The 14,515-nt window shown below is 43.8% G+C and overlaps 1 long non-coding RNA gene across 2 annotated transcripts in view; it reads left to right on the top strand.

Moving 5' to 3' along the window:
- LOC134969891 (uncharacterized) overlaps positions 1–9,260 on the top strand; it is a 189,286-nt gene extending 180,026 nt beyond the window's left edge. For both annotated transcript variants that reach the window (XR_010189551.1, XR_010189552.1), the window contains exons 2-3: positions 8,714–8,766; positions 8,855–9,260. This is a non-coding gene — a long non-coding RNA (uncharacterized LOC134969891). The remainder of the gene's footprint in view (positions 1–8,713; positions 8,767–8,854) is intronic.
- Positions 9,261–14,515: the final 5,255 nt, after the last annotated feature.

Raw genomic sequence — 14,515 nt, 5'->3', positions numbered from 1 at the left:
AAGGGAGGGAAGATGATCAGCTCGGTCTTAGACATGTTAAGTTTAAGAAAGCGCTGGGACATCCAGGAAGAGGTAGCAGAGAGACAGTTGGAGATACGAGTGAGGAGAGCAGGGGAGAGGTCTGGAGAGGAAAGATAGATTTGGGTGTCATCAGCATAGAGATGATATTGGAAACCAAAAGAACTAATGAGCTTACCAAGTGAGGACGTATAGAGAGAGAAGAGAAAAGGACATCTCCAATAGCGTGCGTCTTAATCGCAACAGCCCTTCGTGTGTATACGGCAGTAGCAAAAGAAATCAATGAACTCCATTCAGCATTGGTCCAAAAACTGAACAATTTGCTCACAGACACTTTGAATGTCCTGTGAAGCTTAGGGATCACGTGGAACAGCGTTTTTCAACTTGAGCCCTCACTGACCATCCACCAGACCATGTATTGATAATTATCACTAAGCACCACACAGGTAATTCATCCATTTGCTGGGACAGTATTTATCCCACTGGTCCCCACAAATACAAGTCCTCAAAACTTTATGTATTGGCTCTTAAAAAATGGTGTTGGTAATAGAGATCCTTAAGGTCGTAACCCTGAGACTCTCCACTGGGTGCCACATATGTTCTATGAAAGTGATAAGGTCTTCTGTTGCACATTTTACTGTTGCAAGAATTCCTCAGCAGGGTCCCTGCGCAACTTTCCACAGTATTAGCTATCTGATAAGTGACACCTAGGCCAATATTTACTAACAAATCGAGTTTGTCCAATTTGTGTGTTTTTTTCTAAGTCCCAACACGGGAATTCAATAAGCACAAATCTCGGCAGTGTTTGGACTAGTCGTAATGGTTTGAATGACAAAGTTCAGAAATATGAATGAATAGACCATCGGTCAAACACGGCTGTTATTTCATACAACACGGGTATTCACTATTCATTCGTATTTGGGTGTTAGTCTGTGAGTGGTCAATTGCGGTCGTATTATTTTGCGAATCGTAAAAAAAAATCAGCAAAAAAATAGACCTGCTTTTTTCAGCCGTGTTTACATGTGTTGACACTTACAAATCATTCACACCTGACTTATCATGCCTATAAAAAGGGACACAAACTTGTCTCATCCAAAATAATTTATTGCCTTATGTTTGCTGGAGTAAATTTGGAGTTTTAAAAGTCAATACACATTTTTCAACATATATCCATTATTACACACATTAGTGTTAAAAGTTAAAATATCTTTCTCATACGTCCTAGAGGATGCTGGGGACTCCGTAAGGACCATGGGGTATAGACGGATCCGCAGGAGCTTGGGCACACTATAAAGACTTAAACTGGGTGTGAACTGGCTCCTCCCTCTATGCCCCTTCTCCAGACCTCAGTTAGACTTTGTGCCCAGGAGTGATTGGTCACACACTAGGGGAGCTCTCCTGAGTTTCTCTAGAAAAGACTTTTGTTAGGTTTTTTATTTTCAGGGAGACCTGCTGGCTACAGGCTGACTGCATCGTGGGACTGAGGGGAGAGAAGCAGGACCTACTTCTTCTTAGTTTAAAGGCTCTGCTTCTCGGCTACTGGACACCATTAGCTCCAGAGGGTTCGATCACTTGGTGCGCCTAGCTGCTTGTTCCCGGAGCCGCGCCGTCGATCCCCTCACAGAAGCCAGAAGAAAGAAGCCGGGTGAGTATTGGAAGAAAAGAAGACTTCAGTGACGGCAGAAGACTTCAGTAACGGAGGTAACAGCAGCGGTAGTGCAGCGCTCCAGGCTCCCACACACCAACGTCTCTGGCAGGGTGCAGGGCGCTGGGGGGGAGCGCCCTGGGGGCATGTTGCTGAGGGTCTATATCGCTGGCGGGGGGACATATTTATGTGCCCGGGCACCGGTTATGTTCACCCCGCCAGTGTGCCGCAGGGGGGAGCAACCGCGGTAGCGCTGCGCTCCCTGCTCCCACAAACACACACGCCATCGACCTGCAGGGTGCAGGGCGCTGGGGGGGGGAGCGCCCTGGGCAGCATATATATATATATGTGTACTGTGTAGTCTGGCGGGGGGACATGCTTCGGTGCCCGAACACCGGGCATGTTCGCCCCGCCAGTGTGACGCGATAGGGAGGGAGCAGCAGCGGTAGCGCTGCGCTCCCTGCTCCCACACACCAGAGGCCTGCAGGGTGCAGGGCGCTGGTGGGGAGCGCTCTGGCCAGCATTTCTTGAATCATCCCTGGTGGGGGAACATACCCGGACACCGGGTGTCTTCACCCCGCCAGGGCACCACAGCGTGCGCGCTGCGCTCCACTCCCACACACCAACGGCTTCCGTGGGTGCGGGGGGGGGGGGGCGCCCTGGGCTGCGTTTGTGCATATAGGGGTATATACAGGGGGTTAATCCCTGTATATAAGCCCCCAGCTCAATTTAAAGTTGTATGGGTAGATGTGTTTGAGCGGGCTTAAGCGCCCCGGGAAGGGGCGGAGCTTAGCCCTCACAGAGGAGTCAGCGCCATTTTTTCTCAGATCCCCGCCAGGACTTGCTGGCTAGTAAGATGGATGGGGGACATAGTGTTTTTAATGCTATATGGTTGTCATATAGCATTATGTTTGATAATGAACGCATAATTACTCTTATATTGCATAAATTCACTGTTTCCCTGTTTGTACCCACTATTGGTTAGTCGACATAATTCGGCAGGTGTGAGGGCTTTGTCATAAGCTGCTGTGGGGATAACTGTCGGCTTCGCCGGCGCATGGTGGTACTTGATTAGGAAGATTAAGTATTAGGCAATTGGTGTTTGTGTGCTTAAACAGTAAACACGATAGGGGAGATAGAGTTGTTTATGGATGCCCTGTGGGCATCAACTGTATTTCCTGGGTAAAGAATGGTCAGGCTGTTATGGCCTTGTACCTGTATATATATATTTATAGGTATTTGTGGGGGGAATGTTATCAACATTGTATTTGTATGCTTCCCTCAGACCCTTCGGGGTTCCGTGATTATTATTATTATTATTATTTTTTGCCCACTTATTCCTTGCTGTCGACATTTACTAAGTTTCTGTCGACCATAACGTTCCTGGTAGATCCACATCGGGGGCATGTCAGTACATGGTCATACACATTTGCAACACATTACTGAGGACCTGATAGGTCTGGACAATCCACTTGCGCATAGGTTATATCTATATGTGTGTATATGTAGATATAGGTTATATATGCATGGTTAGGATATATGTGTTTTATTGTGTATTACATGCTGTATATCCATGAATGCTGAAATAATGGTATTCTTATCATGTGCTGGTCGCTCTGTTGATTAAGCTCTAGATTGGCCGTGACGAGTTCGTTTCGATCCTCTCAAGGAGTCCGAATATTATTGTCTTCACAACGCGGAGAGAAAATTATGGTATCTGGTTGACGCCCGGTCGCAAAGGATCATACACAGGCAGCTAAGTGAAATTTTATTTCTATACTTTGTCCTTATTTGCAATGTATGCACTTGAGGGAGTGTTGTATTCGGGTAGGCATCCGATAGAATTACCCTACCCAGAGTGGGTAGGCTTGCCTATGTTTATTCTACATTATAACATTACAGCAGGCTGCCACGTGATAGCAGGAGGTGTGACCGGAAAATGCAGAGGAGGTCTCCAGGTGATGCTGGCGGGAGGTATACAGCTGTTTGGTGTGGCCTCTGTTCAGTCGATCTCGGCGGATTCCACTGGTAAGTCTAACTTCGTGAGTTAGCCTCCTTCACAACGGTTGGTGACGCATTCTTTTGTGGGATGCAGTCGTTTTAACTGGTTCGATACCGTTCTTTTTATCCTTTTTCTGTGCAGACAGTGAAAGGCGAAAAGGTAAGTGTTCTGCAGCCTTGTTAAGTTCGCAGGAGTGGATGTCGTTTTTCTGTTTCCACTACATCCACCACTTGTCGCTGAGTCTATCTGGCTGGTCCCCACTCAGGTGACCACTTGTCTACTAATTTTCAGTTAGTCCAGGAATAGACTAGGACCTGTGAGTTATTTATAGAAGCCAAATGGGGACATTCTGAGTTACGGTTGTTTCCCCTTACTGTTTTTTCTAATAGATCTTGCCATTCCCCTCTGGGAGGGGAGGTAGTACGCGACGCCATACAGAGGTGCGTCAGGTTCGGGACATTGTCTGGTTGTCCCTGTATAAAGGTGCATATCATTGTTTCTTTCTGACGGTTCTTCGACACAGGAATTGGCTGTTGTTCCCAACAACGCAGATGTCAAGAGTGGGTTTCAGAGTAGATACTGACCGGTTAAGGTTTGGTGTTTTTTCTGTGGAAAGAGGTCTAAGGATCCAGAGTTGAATCGGCTTTGAGGTGACACCTCATCATTATGTTCCGTTAATGAGACAGATGGGTGCGGCCTAAGAGGTTTTTTTTTGGTCAGCAGGTCTAATACCAGAGTGGTTTCATGGGACCGGTTGGAAATGTGGTCCGGGTCTCACCTGCGCATGCACCGGAATATAATCCAAACGGCCAGGACATCGCTCCTGTGGTGTCTGCTCGCTTCTTTCCTTCTAGAGGAATGAAGGTTCGGGATCCAGGTTTAGATCCTGGTGTCCGTGCATACAGATCTCCGAAGCTGGGGAGCAGTCCTTTGAAAGGGACGTATTTCCAGGGGATAAGGTCAAGTTGGGAAACTTGTCTGCTGTAAGCTTTCCGGAATTAAGAGCTAGTTTCGATGAACGTATTCTACGTGTTCTGCCGTGTTAGTTCTGCCAGTCGACTTGTCAGCACTGGCGTAAGTAAGCCGCTATGGCAGAACAAGGAGCAAAGCGGCAATGGAAGAAGATGCACAGTTTGCAGTTGAGTGGGAAGTCTGGTAAACGCTATTTTAGCAGTCTTCGTTCCGGAGGTAATCGAAGGAGAAATAGATTTCCTCTGCTGACGCGATATCCAACCGGGAAAAATTCAGTCATCATCGAGAAGCTTTCCCAGACGTGAGAAGTATTTGAGGAGTGTCACAATTGGACATGTGGGCGTCTCGCCTCAACGAGAGGCCTCAAGGAGATTGTTCCAGGTAAAGGGACACTCAAGATATAGCAGTGGACATCTTCGTGACTCCGTGGGTGTTTTTAGTCGGTCTATGTGGCCTCTCAGCTTTCATTTTTTTGACGGTGGTAAGCATAAGATAATTGAAGGTTCCGGTGATCCTCTTGAATCCGGTCTAGCCAGCGAGGGTTGGCTATCCAGTTTCATGGTTTACTCATAGAAGATTACTGCCCTCTTCCTCTACGTGAGGTAATGTTACAACAAGGTCAGGGCGTGTATCAGGACTTACCGTGGCTGCGTCTGACGGCGGGGCGGTTGAATGCCATATCCTAAGCCGAACGGGTGTTCCCAGTGAAGTCGTTTCCTCAATTCTTCAGGCTAGGAAAGAACTAATGGCAAAGCGTTACCACTGTAGTTGGCGTAATTATGTGTCTCGGTGGGTATCCAGGAAGGCTCCTATGGAGGACTTTCAACTAGGTCATGCTTATCCATACTTTACAAGCCGGTGTGGAGGCAAGCCTAATAAGTTTCTTTACAAAAATTTCTCTCTTGGAAAGTGGTCATGCTATTGGCTTCGACGTCCGCAAGGCGGGTGTCGGAAGTGGTGGTTTTGTCTCACAGAGCCTTGTTTGATCTTTCAGGTGGATAGAGAGGAATTGAGTATTAGGTTGGTAGTTCTACCAAGAGTGGTTTCTGGGTTTCACAGAAATCAGCCTATTTTGATGCCGGTGGTTACTTAGGCGTTAGCTAATTCAAATTCCCTCGATCTAGCCAGGGATTTGCGTATGTAGGTCGTCAATTTGGCTCAGTTTGGAGAAACAGAGGCTCTGTTTGTCTGGTATGTTCTCAGCATGGTTTGGGAGACTGCGTTATGCAGTCTGTTACACGCTGAATCTGTGATGCGGTTTGGCATGTTCGTTATACGGCTGAATTGCCGTCACCGAAGTCGGTGGAGGTCCATTCTATTGGGAAGATGGGCTTTTCTTGGGCGGATGCCCGAGGAGTCTCGGCGGTTCAACTTTGCCGAGCGGATTCTTGGTCGGGATCAAACGTTTTTGCTATGCTTTACAAGTTTGATACCCTGATTATTGGGGACCTTATGTTTGCTCATTCGGTGCTGCAGAGTCGTCCGCACTCTCCCGCCCGTTTTGGAGCTTTGGTATAAACCCCATGGTCCTTACGGAGTCCCCAGCATCCTCTAGGACGTATGAGAAAATAGGATTTTAGTACCTACTGGTAAATCCTTTTCTCTTAGTCCGTAGAGGATGCTGGGCACCCGACCCAGTGCGTACTGTGCCTGCAGTTATTGCTTTTGGTTACACCCTGGTGGTGTGTCTTTTCTGTCTGGCGGTTGCTACCATTGTTCATGACTTGGCATGCGGGGTCTTATTTTTGCTTATGTGGACACACGGGTTGTGTTACATATTATCTCAACATGTGGCTGTGTTTTGTAAATGCCGTTGGCTGGTATTCTACTGAATGCCACGTTCTACGGTGTGTTTGAGGTGTGAGCTGGTATGACACTCACCGTGTTTATAACAATAAATTCTTTCCTCGAAATTGTCCATCTCTCCTGGGCACAGTTTTCTAACTGAGGTCTGGAGGTGGGGCATAGAGGGAGGAGCCAGTTCACACCCAGTTTAAGTCTTTATAGTGTGCCCAAGCTCCTGCGGATCCGTCTATACCCCATAGTCCTTACGGAGTCCCCAGCATCCTCTACGGACTAAGCGAAAAGGATTTACTGGTAGGTACTAAAATCCCATTTTCATTTTGTGGGTTCTGCCTCAGGTTTTTAAATATGATTACTCATTTTTAACACACACAAACATGCCACAACAATAATGTCATTCATTTTGGGTATTACATTTTAAAAATTTACAAAAACATATTAGGACACTTTTACACAACTCTATTGTGTTTTTCTTGTAAAGTCGTCTACAGAAGAAATATAAACCAGTTTTAATTCACATTGTAAGTTGCATTGGTCATGGATGATTCTGCCTGGTTGCCAATTATTGTGTCTGCATGAGATGAGAATGATTGGAATCTAGAAAGAGTAATGATTAGAAAAAAATCAAGTGGTCTGTTTACTTCCTGCTAAACATATTCTGCCTGGCTGCCTCTTATTGTGTCTGCAGGATATGAGAATGATTGGAATCTAGAAAGAGTAATGATTAGAAAAAAATCAAGTGGTCTGTTTACTTCCTGCTAAACATATTCTGCCTGGCTGCCAATTATTGTGTCTGCAGGATATGAGAATGATTGGAATATAGAAAGAGTAATGATTAGAAAAAAATCAAGTGGTCTGGTTACTTCCTGCTAACATCTATGTGCAGCTCAAACAACATTTCCCTCTTCCCAAAAAATTCAAAGATGGTAAAGAATAAATGTGCGTACAAATTTCCTGTTGTTGTTTGTACCACTTATAATTAATGATGTTGTACAAATTGTCAAGGAGCTAAGTGTTATATCTATTTTGACAAACATACACTTACTAAGTATTTTGATTTACTTCTCTGAAATTAAAAATGTGAGGTTTATTTTTATTTAATTTTTTTTGGGTGGCTGCTTGTCCTGCCCTTTGCCTTTACCACTGTCATGTTGGCGTGCTCTGGTGGAGCGTCTTGGTGGTGATGACACTGGCGTGATATTTGGAGTAGTCGTACCAGAACTGGTGCTTGTTTGCTGTTGGTGAATGGATCTGAGTGTTTCATTGAGGTTAGTGAGGGTGGCATTGAGTTCACGTGTAGCAGCATTTTGATTGTCTACAATTCGGAATAAAGTTTCATTTATCTTTTGATTGTTTTAAAAAATGTTCATATAGCTTTGCTGTTGTCTGTGCTGTTCTACCATTAGTCTGTGCTGTTCTTCCATTATGCGCTGTAAGTTGCCCATGACCTGTGTAATGTCTGCACGCATGAGTTCCATGGTATTGCCAATTCTCGTGGTTTGTTCATTTTGTCTACTCATATTTCTGGTTATTCTTCTGAGGTGACATGGTAGGCTTGCAAACATTTGTGTCTGCCTACGCAGGCAATCTTCATTAGTGGCCTGCTGTCTAGCCCAAATGTTCCAAAACACGTGATCAGGGCCTTGTGTTACTGGTGTTGTTGGGCTGTGTTGTGGTGGTGGTGGTGGTGTGCTTTGCTGTGGTGGTATACTCACAGGTGCTGGGGGGCTGATTCCTTGGCTTAATGGCTGCATTTCTAACATGATTGGCTCATCCATGTCACTGTGTTGCTGTTGTTGCGGAGGGATGCTGTTACCAGGTCAAAGCTGTAATTTTGAAAAAATATCCGTTAGTTATCCATATGTTTGATAAATTATAACAAATCACTAAACATGGAACACATGTCATTGACTGTTGCTTTCAGATATCCTGCCTAGCAACATCATCACTCATAACTTAAATACATACATATGCCTGTTTGTGGCAAATGTGTCTGGTTACTTCATTGTGAAAGCAAACACATTAATTTTATTGTAGATCAGACATACTCCACCATAAAAACACATTGTAATCCATAATGTGTTACCTTATAGCTTTCCAAAAACAAACATAGTAATGTTTTTATATGTATTTGGCAATGTTAGGTCAAACACACATGTGAAAATTTGTTAAACAACCTTACTATTTTCCAAAATTACACATGAGTTTCTGTTGCAGCATCTTACACACAATGTGCTACTGTATGACTGAAGTGGACATACATATCTTTACAGGATGTGGACAAGGCCATTTTGCTAGTATTCCATTTCATGTTTTACTGACTTCGGTAAGTATATCAGATTTTGATGTTTTTTGACTTAATGCGTTTAAGTAAAAGTTTTATTACGATCTGAAATGTATTAAATTTATTTCAGTTTGATACTCACAATCAAGATGAGGGGAGTGTGGTTCACGTCTTGGAGGTGTGTCCAAAATTTGGAGTGGGGGGACCGAACATACTGTCGATAATCTTCGTGGCGGGGTAGCCTGCTGTGGTTGGCCCTGGACATCAGACCTTGCTTTCTTTGCTGCCACATGTTTTTTTTGGTGGTGTGTTACAGACGTCCTACTTCTGCTGCTCCAGACTTCTTTTGATGGACCTAGTATTGAAAGTTACATTTTGTTATGGCCATTCCTTTACAAACATACCCTATACTACAATGGACACTTTACCTGCTTCAGCAGCGTCATCATCATCAGATGTCATGGGAGTTAATGTAGGACGACCAGTACTGCTTTTTTCCAACACCGTAAAACCAAAATAAAAAATCATGTATTCATGCTATTGTTGATACATCCACCCATTATGCTTATAAACATTAATTCTTTGAAAAATGCTTGTTTAAAAAAAAAAACATAAGGACCGTAAACCAAAAAACCACTACATAAAACAATAAACATTGTCCAATAGTCATATGCACTATGGAAAGTGCAACACAGGAAAACATGTACAGGACACAGACAAAGGACACAATTAAAAATACATACACTAACAACCAAAAACACACACATCTTCATTTGGTAATGAAAGGAAAAAATGTACAGATGCAATATAGAAATTGCTCTGTGATGTGGCACTCCAAACACACATTACCACTATATGAGCCAAACAAAAACAACCCCCCCCCCAAAAAAAATAATAATAATAATAAAAAAAAATATTAGACTGCAGTGTTGTGTCAGGGTACAAATACAGACGCAAACTGAACAAACAAATAGTGTTGTTTTTTTTTTTAAATATTACATTCAGTACTAATGACATTACACATGTAAGTGGTTTCCAAACCACTTTCCACTACTCCAGCCTCTAACATGACAACCACTGTTTTTGCAACATTGCACATGGATAACCTAAATATAAAACATTGGCCCTCATTCCGAGTTGTTCGCTCGCAAGCTGCTTTTAGCAGCATTGCACACGCTAAGCCGCCGCCTACTGGGAGTGAATCTTAGCTTAGCAAAATTGCGAACGAAAGATTCTCAAAATTGCGAACAGAAATTTCTAAGCAGTTTCTGAGTAGCTCAACACTTACTCTGCCACTGCGATCAGTTCAGTCAGTTTCGTTCCTGGTTTGACGTCACAAACACACCCAGCGTTCGCCCAGACACTCCCCTGTTTCTCTAGCCACTCCCGCGTTTTTTTCCCAGAAACGGCAGCGTTTTTTCACACACACCCATGAAACGGCCAGTTTCCGCCCAGAAACACCCACTTCCTGTCAATCACACAACGATCACCAGAACGAAGAAAAAACCTCATAATGCCGTGAGTAAAATACCAAACTTCTTAGCAAATTTACTTGGCGCAGTCGCAGTGCGAACATTGCGCATGCGCAGTTTGCGGAAAATCGCTGCGATGCGATGAAAAAGAACGAGCGAACAACTCGGAATGAGGGCCATTGGGGGTAATTCCAAGTTGATCGCAGAAGGAATTTAGTTAGCAACTGGGCAAAACCATGTGCACTGCAGGGGAGGCAGATTTAACATGTGCAGAGAGAGTTCGATTTGGGTGGGGTGTGTTCAATCTGCAATCTAATTTGCAGTGTAAAAATAAAGCAGCCAGGATTTACCCTGCACAGAAATAAAATAACCCACCCAAATCTAACTCTCTCTGCAAATGTTAGATCTGCCTCCCCTGCAGTGCACATGGTTTTGCCCAATTGCTAACTAAATTCCTGCTGCGATCAACTTGGAATTACCCCCATAGTCCAAATTAAAAACTAAAAAATGTGCAAAAGGAAAACATTATTGCTGAACATTTCAATGACACATCAATGACACACCAAGTCCAAACTACACATGGAAAATATACAGGAAAAAAAACACATGATATACAATAAAGTAAGATGTTACATTGGCTTTTGTAGAAAACATTACCAAAAACAATGTATTTGCTGACACACACTTGAAGATGGGAGTAATATGCAACGTCACATGACACACATTTAAAAAAAAAAAAAAAAAAAGAAGAAGTAAGGTCATAGAATGTTAATGCAAATACACATGCTCACCATTCATCCTGGGCCTATCTGAATCCCGGACATGGGTTGCAGAGACTACTTCAGGAGGTATTACACTCCGCATGGGCTCCTCATACTCCAGATATCTTGCAATATAGGGCTGCCCACCACCGGTTTTTCGAGCCGACTTCGCCTCCTTGGCCATTTTGGACTTGACACGTCGCTTTATGTCATAGTACCGTTTGCGGCACGTGTCCTCCGTCCGCTTGACCTCCCCCTCACTATTGACAGCAGCAACAACTTTCGCCCACAAAACCGTCTTCTTCCGTGTTGGCACCTTGGCGGACTCAGGCCCAAATAGCTGCCGCTGATACTTCATCAGCTCCTGCACCAATGCCACATTTTCTGCATAACTAAACTTGACATTCCGCCCAGTCTTAGTAGTGGTGGGTGGCTGCGGAGCTCTCTGACTGTCACTATCACTGTCACTTGAGGCTGCTGCAGCAACCTCACCCACCTCCTCCACCTCACTAACCTCAATCACACTCACCTCCTCCACCTGACCGACCTCCTCCCCCTCACTCACACCCTCCACCTCTGAGTCACACATAATTGTGTGTCTAAACACTTAACAGAAAAAAAAAGACAAACAACACACTCCTCCACTACCACTGCACAAATCACACACACAAACACTGACAAGGGACTATAAAGAAAAAATACTTTGACAAAAAATTAGACAAAACCACAAAAAAACAAGACTACAAGAATGACAAGACTACTTTCAAACACAATACTACACTCAGAAATCGCAAATAACACTCCTCACCAAACCAAAAACTCACCAACTTCCACAGCACAACCTCCCTCCTCACCACTAACTAAACCCATGAGGTGCGGACGGTTTGGGGCGTATTTATATTAGTGCTGAGCGGGTTCGGTTCCTCGGAATCCGAACCCCCCCGAACTTCAGCCTTTTTACACGGATCCGAGGCAGACTCGGATCTTCCCGCCTTGCTCGGCTAACCCGAGCGCGCCCGAACGTCATCATCCCGCTGTCGGATTCTCGCGAGGCTCGGATTCTATCGCGAGACTCGGATTCTATATAAGGAGCCGCGCGTCGCCGCCATTTTCACACGTGCATTGAGATTCATAGGGAGAGGACGTGGCTGGCGTCCTCTCCATTTAGATTAGAAGAGAGAGAGTGAGAGTGAGACACTTGATTTACTGGAGCTTAGGAGTACTCAGAGAGTGCAGAGTTTACTAGTGACTGACCAGTGACCACCAGTGCAGTTTTATTATATTATTATTTAATATAATCCGTTCTCTGCCTGAAAAAAAACGATACACAGTGACACAGTAACAGTATACCATATCTGTGCTCAGCCTCAGTGTGCTGCATCATCTATGTATATCTGACTGTGCTGAGTGCTCAGTGCTCACACAGCTTAATTGTGGGGGAGACTGGGGAGCAGTAGCAGGAGTACATATTATTTAACAGTGCACACTTTTGCTGCCAGAGTGCCACTGCCAGTGTGACTGACCAGTGACCACTGTCTGACCACCAGTATATTGTGATTGTCTGCCTGAAAAAGTTAAACACTCGTCGTGTGGTGTTTTTATTCTATAAACGCATTCTGCTGACAGTGTCCAGCAGGTCCGTCATTAATTATATAATATATACCTGTCCGGCTGCAGTAGTGATATATATATATATATTTTTTATATCATTATCATCCAGTCTATATTAGCAGCAGACGCAGTACGGTAGTCCACGGCTGTAGCTACCTCTGTGTCGGCAGTCGCTCGTCCATCCATAATTGTATACCACCTACCTGTGGTGTTTTTTTTTTCTATCTTCTTGATACTAGTAGCTTACTTTAGGAGTCTGCAGTGCTGACAGTGTCCAGCAGGTCCGTCATTATAATATATACCTGTCCGGCTGCAGTAGTGATATATATATATTTTTTATATCATTATCATCCAGTCTATATTAGCAGCAGACGCAGTACGGTAGTCCACGGCTGTAGCTACCTCTGTGTCGGCAGTCGCTCGTCCATCCATAATTGTATACCACCTACCTGTGGTGTTTTTTTTTTTCTATCTTCTTGATACTAGTAGCTTACTTTAGGAGTCTGCAGTGCTGACAGTGTCCAGCAGGTCCGTCATTATATAATATATACCTGTCCGGCTGCAGTAGTGATATATATATATATTTTTTATATCATTATCATCCAGTCTATATTAGCAGCAGACGCAGTACGGTAGTCCACGGCTGTAGCTACCACTGTGTCGGCAGTCGCTCGTCCATCCATAAGTATACTAGTATCCATCCATCTCCATTGTTTACCTGAGGTGCCTTTTAGTTGTGCCTATTAAAATATGGAGAACAAAAATGTTGAGGTTCCAAAAATAGGGAAAGATCAAGATCGACTTCCACCTCGTGCTGAAGCTGCTGCCACTAGTCATGGCCGAGACGATGAAATGCCAGCAACGTCGTCTGCCAAGGCCGATGCCCAATGTCATAGTACAGAGCATGTAAAATCCAAAACACCAAATATCAGTATATATACAGGAGGAATAGAAAATAGCGCTTAATGGGAGTAAAGCAGCCCAAGGTATATTCGGGTGACTCCCAATCACCGAAAAGACTAATGTACAACAACAAATATTGAATAAACCTTTAGGCGCTACCACTTTCTAGAGATCATGTAATGTCCTTAAATATTGGTCTTTAAATGTTAGTTCCAAATAAAGTCACTTGATTCACTTGGACTGTTCCTTCTTCTAAAGGTTCATTCCTCTTCAAGTTAATTTTCTTATATGACGATGTGGTTCTGTCATCCGGAGACTAATCGTGCAGTGTGAAAGGATAGGAGAGAGGAGAGAGGAGAGAGAGAGGAGAGAATCCCGAAGAACCTTCCGATTATACTTTCTTCACTGCTCCATGCTGGGAGCTTGACACGGTACGGTTCCAATTTTATCAGAGAGTGGAGTTATTATTTTAATTGAAAAAATCATTTTATGCTTTTTTGTTCATTTAATAAATTCAACTTTGAACCTAAATTACTACACTATATACGCCATTTTTTTCTTTCTATGAACCACATCGTCATATAAGAAAATTAACTTGAAGAGGAATGAACCTTTAGAAGAAGGAACAGTCCAAGTGAATCAAGTGACTTTATTTGGAACTAACATTTAAAGACCAATATTTAAGGACATTACATGATCTCTAGAAAGTGGTAGCGCCTAAAGGTTTATTCAATATTTGTTGTTGTACCAAATATCAGTAAAAAAAGGACTCAAAAATCTAAAATAAAATTGTCGGAGGAGAAGCGTAAACTTGCCAATATGCCATTTACCACACGGAGTGGCAAGGAACGGCTGAGGCCCTGGCCTATGTTCATGGCTAGTGGTTCAGCTTCACATGAGGATGGAAGCACTCAGCCTCTCGCTAGAAAAATGAAAAGACTCAAGCTGGCAAAAGCACAGCAAAGAACTGTGCGTTCTTCGAAATCACAAATCCACAAGGAGAGTCCAATTGTGTCGTTTGCGATGCCTGACCTTCCCAACACT

Source organism: Pseudophryne corroboree, chromosome 11 (assembly GCF_028390025.1).
Source record: "Pseudophryne corroboree isolate aPseCor3 chromosome 11, aPseCor3.hap2, whole genome shotgun sequence".
Lineage (NCBI taxonomy): Eukaryota > Metazoa > Chordata > Amphibia > Anura > Myobatrachidae > Pseudophryne > Pseudophryne corroboree.
Note: the sequence above shows the minus strand (reverse complement) of the source record. Positions and strands in the feature narration are given on the sequence as shown.